Genomic DNA, 6,739 nt, shown 5'->3' with positions numbered 1-6,739 from the left:
CCTGAGGCTACTGGCTTGTGTCAGCTACAATGCTGTTTCTCAGCTTGACACAGGGAGAAGAAATGCTCATTTGAAAACATTCAGTTACACTCAGTTAATTAAAAGATATTCAGTTTACATTCAGTTAATTAAATTAAGAAATATAATTCCCTGACATTGATAGTCAATAAATATAGATTGAGATAGGAAAATGAAACCATTTCAAATCACAGACTATATTATCTAAACTTTTATTATTGAGATCCCATCAGTAAATTTTTTTTAAAGATTACCCATAATATGTATTTATTTGTAAATTATATACATGTATATTATAAAACATACATAAATATATACATTTTAAAAGGATGAGCTAAAAATAAGTAGGAAAAAGAATTTTATCCAGCAAAAGATCATCTTACACACTTGTGCATGCTCAGAGATGAACCAGCCATGCTCTAGAGAGCCCTACTCTCAGAGGGACGATCACTCAAGAAAGTTCAAGATGCATTTCTGCTGCTCCTTGAAGTCACTATTCAAACTTGTATCACACCACAGTTTCTGATCTGGTCATCACTCCAACTTAACTATGGTGAGAGATTACAGAGGCATTCAGAGAAATTGACAAGTTCTATGAATACATATTTTAACAGAGTAAAATAAAATAAATTTTGTGGTTGTTTCTATTTGACACATAGGGGAACCCAAACGAAGTCTGGCTAAAAGACAGAGAGAGAGAGAGAGAGAGAGAGAAAGATTTCATGATCTATAAGATCATTTTCAGAAAGAATGCACGAAGTCAAGGGAGGAATATAAAACATGGCTGCCTGGTCCTGAGTAAGCAAGGCATGTTCCATTGGCAATATGTGTTAATAAAACCTTTGTACACATGCCAAAATCCAGCCTGCCAGTGATGTTCATGAATTGTATCATCCAATGTTATTAGCAAATTGTGTAGTTAACCTAGTGCAAGAATTTTGTTACAACCGTATATTTGGTACTTATGTATCAGAAAATTTTTGATACGCAACCTCTATAGCCTTTTGAGGAGAGAAATTGGATTTTTAAATGTGTTTTTACAATTAACTGAGATTATCATTACCCTGTAAATTCAATGTGGGAGAGCAGCCCATTGGGTTCATTTTTAGCTAGTTGTGGCAATTGGTTGGGATTTCTTTTTTTTTTTTTTTCCTCCCAGAAAAGAGTTATGAACAAAGATCAGCAAGCTCCCAATCTATCATTCTGGTTCAGAAACATGTCATTTTTCTCTTTGACCAAAATACTTCCCAGCTGTCTACTGATGTCCTCAACCCATAGAAATCTCAAATAGTTTTGTTCAGTGATAGGAAGACATCCCTCATCTGACACTCTGGTATTGGTGTTAGGCTAAATGCTCAGGATGGCATGAAATAGCCAGTGAGAAATGAAAATATCCCAGTGACAACGCAAGGGAATATTCTATTATCTGAGGTACCAACTGCAAAGGGATAAAATACTAGTTCCAAAGAATGTGTGCTTCGTCAGGCCATGTCTTTGCAATTGCTCTCTATGGTATAATCAACAACGCGGGATTTCATTTCCCCTTAAATACTGCATATATAATAATGGCTTTCAAAATTTCGCAGCAGGAACCTATGATGTTCAAAGACCAGTAAGTTACTATTGAAAATTCAAGAGAGCTGGAGTTTCATTAAGAGCGACTTAAAGGATTTTGAGTTTGAACATGACTCAGATGAAGTCACAAGATTGACTGTGGCTTTTCTCTATCTGCAAGATCACTACTGTCCCACAAGACTGCAAAATTGGGCCAGCATATTTGTGGACACTTTTGCCTTTCCAGATCTCATGAGGTTAAGTAAATGCATTTGTATCTCCCTCCTCAAAGATATATACTTAAAATCTTGTGGAATATACAGTCTATATGACCAAAATAAGCAATGCGGGAACTTTATTTCACCTAAGAAGCAAAAGGAAAAGAAGAAAAAGAGTTGTGTCATCAAGTAAGCTTAGAGCTTAGCCAGGAGAACCAATTATAAACTTACTTGAAAATGTATCCTTCATTTCAAAATCACTTAAACATACAGGAAAACTGAAAATTGGAGAGACTGAAATGTATATTTTATCTACACATTTCTGTACTTAGGTACAGAATAATATAATAACATATATATGTTACATTATCATTGTAAAATTGTGTGATATATTAGCATTGTAAAGGTTCAAGAAAAAACTTATAAATTTATATTTATAGTAATGTATAATCATTGTAAAAATGGATAAAAATAGAAAATTATAGGGAAGATAATAAAGTATTCTTTATTCCAGTACCTGATTATAACCTCTATTGTCAGCTTTTCAGGTACAGACTATAAAATTTTGTTTCCTAATTTTTACAATCACTATCACAATATAAGCTCTGAAACATACCATAAGTCCCCTACATACGAACTTTCAAGTCGCGAACTTTCAAAGATGCGAACGTGAATCCAGCAAGGAACCAGAATCTGTGCCATCAACATCAGGTGTGAGTGACATTGCAGCTTGCCCTCCGTCTCCTATTGCTGATGATCCTTCAGCTCTACCATCTCCCACCTCCTCTCCCTCCTCCAGTCAGTAACTCTTCTTGCCTGTTCACTCAATGCCAGCCCCTGTATGCCAGATGTTGTACTGTACTACTTACTTTTCAAGGTACTGTACTTTAAGATTAAAAACGTTGTCTTTATTTTTTGTGTTTGTTTTTTATGTATTTTTTTGTGTGAAAAAAAACGTTGTCTTTATTTTTTGTGTTTATTTTTTATGTATATTTTTGTGTGAAAAGTATTATAAACCTATTACAGTAGAGTACTATATAGCCGATTGTGTTAATTGGGCATCTAGGCGAACTTTGTTGGACTTAGGAACAAATTGGACTTACGAATGTGCTCTCAGAACGGAACTCATTCATATGTGGGGGACTTACTGTACTTAATTTTAATCACTGCATAATACAGCATTAGGTGGAAATACCATAATTTATTTACTCAATACTTTACATTCCAATATATTTCTTTATCTGATTTAATAAATTATGTTACAAGGAAAACTTTAAAAAATAACATCTCTTCTATCTATATTTTAGATTATTCCTTAGGATAGACACCTAAGAATGTAATTACTTGGCCGAAGGCTATAGATATTTTAAGACTCTTGATTATTAATACTAAATTGTTTTCAACAACAGCAAAGTAATTTTAGTTGTAAGAATAATTGTTTCAGGGGGAGAAACAGTATATAAAATATTCAGAATGTTTGAATCAATGACCCTACTCTTTAGGGCTCTGACTGACGAATAAGGGGAAAATGGGAGGACAAAAGAAAGAAGGAGGGAAGCTGGAGGTATTTGAATTTCTTAAGCATTTATATTTGTCAGCTCACCTTACAGAGAATTGCTCTGTTCCTGAGATGCAGCGTATCTGCCTACCAGTTAAAATAACCATTCAAGTAGCAATGGTGAAAATGATTTCTTGTTACCTGATCACCCAAGTGAAAATATTTGGGGTAAATTCCAATCGCTAAATCAGTGGTTATTCCCCTTTTTACGACAGAGGATACAGGAATATGAATAAAGCTATTGATTCTCCTAGAAAGTGCCCATGCACACACACACACACACACACACACACACACACACACACACACAGAAATTTACATGTATTATCAGGGATCCACAGATCCCAAGATGGTCTTTCCATAGTTCCTTCAATTATGTAGGGTCTTTTGATTAAGAAAGCTTAAAAAAATAATTAGCTCATCTTCAAATCACTTGAAATTTCAGGAAACAAGTAGTGGCAATATTTTAATGCTATATCCAAATATCTTATTACTTAGCGTTCAAGAACCATCAAATTCTATTAGTAGAAAAAGAAATTGTAGAGACATTTAGTTAAGTGGTGTACACATTTGGGGGGACAGAGATTCCTTTTAGAACTCAGTGAAAACAATGGACCTTTTTCCCAGGGAGAAGTGCTCAGAGCCACAGTCAGCCACAGCTTTGACATAGCACTGCTGGGTTCAAGTAGCGGGTTCAAAGGTCTTCTAAATTCTCTCCTCAAAGTTCAAAGAGTCCAGGCTGAGAGCCCTTGAGTTCCAACCCCACCATCCCCTCAATTGTACAGATGAGAAAATAAAGGCTAGAGGAGTTAAAAGAATTGTCTCTACTCATAAAAGGAGTTGCAAGCAATGCTGAAACTATACATTTTATGACCTCCCGACTGGTACCATTTTAGACCTATTTTACAGATCAGAAAATTGAAATTATTCAAAGAGGGAAAATTACTTACCATAATCATGTATTATATGATAAACAGAAAACAAAGAAGAGACTACATTTCCAGGCTCTTGAGTTTATACCAAAGTTTATGTTCCTTCTTCTCACCGTGGAGAAAATAAATTTGTTTTGGGGGAATATACATCTTGGGAATAGATCAGTTAACTGTAGGTGGTCAAGTTATTTATCTTGATCAAATAATGCATTTTCACTGAGATGCTTTGTGATTAACTATAGAATCTCCATGTATAAAGGCTACCTGGGTGTATTTGCATACCTGTGTAATTCCCAGTGCAGGTGTTAGATTCTCCGTGTGCTTATCCAACTTGCATCAGCAAATATGAACAGACTTCTTACTGAGCTTTCCCTTCTGCCCCTTCAAGTTTGACCCTTCCAGTTCTGAAGTTGAGAGTAATTATCTGGTCTGAGTTTTGCATGTGCAATGTCTACAACTAGTAAAGTTCTTCAAGAAAATTGAATATTTTTCCCTCAGGCCCACTAATTTGCAAAACATACGGAAGGAAGATATAAAAATGTCCTGGTTTTGATAAGGTCTTTTATAGATCCTAGTTTCCAATTTTGTGGCACAGAATCAAGATGCCACAAATTGTCAGGAAGCCCACCTTCTTGAAGTCAATATATCAATAAATATGTAGACAACCAGGTCCACAGGGCCTCACTGCCCATCACCCACTAGCTGTTTAATCATATCTCCACTCTCAGAATCATTAGAGGCAATTTAATCAAATGGTAGCTAGCCACTGGGTAATTGTTTTCTAGGCCTGTTAGAAAAATAAAGGTTGGCATTTATTAAATGAGTACCCTCTTGCCTGTTGATTGCTCTGCTAATTTCTTGTGTGTAATCCCTTGATCTAGCTTTCAAGAGAAGGCTGAATTCCGGCCTAGTGAATCAGTATCCAGAGGGACAAATTAAAACACAGAACTATGTTAGGAGCCTCCAGGGTTAAGACTGCAGAAAACTCAGGGCATAAGGCAGAGGTGTCATCCACAAGTGAGCCAGAGATCCTTTTTCTTTGCACATTTTCTACTTTTCTGCTAGATATATTTAAGAGGTCTATTCTCAAATGGCTACTTTCTGTCAGTCATACTATGAAAACTGGGACAGTCTAAACACCAGAAGATAAGTTTTGTGTCCATTTCAGAACTAACTTGAAACAGTGGAGAAAGACTGTATCCATAGTCAGCTACTGGAGAAGAAAAATAAAGTTTTAACAACAAAGAATGACTCCTTAATTCAGTTTAAAATCAGCTCATCTTGCTATGAATTAACTAAACTGGCCACGAGTATTTTTCAGCAACTATATGCTTCTTTCTACAGAGATCATTGACATACACCATCCAACCCTACCTTGAACTGACACTAATTAAGTGGGCAGATCATCAGACCATTGATTAGGAGAAACACCATTTTAGCTATCATATCTTGTTTGACCAAATTGTGTGGTCTTTGGTAAAATTTTTGTTTAGAAAGGAGTAAAAGAAAAGAATCTTCCTTTTCCACATGTATGTACTTGCCACAGTGTGCCAGACTTCTAGTTATCTGGACTCAGAGAGACATGGATGGGCAAAATTAGGTGGTCAGATCTTCCAAGGTTTGAATCCTTGCTAAATGATGATCCCAAGTGAATTGTTTTTCCTTACTGAGCTTAAGCTAATTCATTTGTAAAATGGAGACAGTGAGATTTCTCTCGTGCTCTGTTCCGAGGCTTTAGTGAGGAAACGCATAGAACGTTTAGTATGGGGTCCTGCACAGAGTAGAAGCTCAATAAACAATAGCTATTATCAGTAATAGGATATGAATAATATTATGAGGCTTTTTCCATTTGTATATAAACTTATGATATACCGCAGCCTGAAACTTGACAGAACTGAGATAAACAACTGAAGTTCCAAGTGAAAGAGAGAATCTAAGTTCTTCCAGAAGATCTGAGAGCTGCCACTGCTCTTCATCCCCATCAGCCTCCACTCATTACTGCAAGTCGGCAAGCTGCTATGGAACCCCAGGAAATCTCTACAATGATGTTCAGAAAAAGCAGTCCTGGGAGCTTTTTTAGTTCAAGTAAGTTCTGAAATGAACACAAATGGCAACTTTGGTGTAGAGACAGTCCCGGTTTTCATAGCATTGGTGACAGAATTAATTTGGAATAATGAGAATAAGATGTCATCTAATTTCTCTGAGGTGAGAGAGAAATCAAATATTCATTTATTTAATTTCTGAAAAAAAATGCACTGATTTCTTTTTCAATTAAAAAAATGAAAGTGTAAGTTTTAGAGAGAATATTTTCCACCAGGTAGCAGTAGCAGAGGCTAGTTCAAGCCAGCATCAAGTACAATGATTTATTTGAGCTGAGGAACTTTCCATACAATCATGCTTAACATACATTTTCTAGTTGTTGAGATACTACTGTGTGAATACGCATGTATTTCCAAATT

This window comes from Balaenoptera ricei, chromosome 2 (genome assembly GCF_028023285.1).
Source record: "Balaenoptera ricei isolate mBalRic1 chromosome 2, mBalRic1.hap2, whole genome shotgun sequence".
Lineage (NCBI taxonomy): Eukaryota > Metazoa > Chordata > Mammalia > Artiodactyla > Balaenopteridae > Balaenoptera > Balaenoptera ricei.
This window is presented reverse-complemented; position numbering follows the sequence as displayed.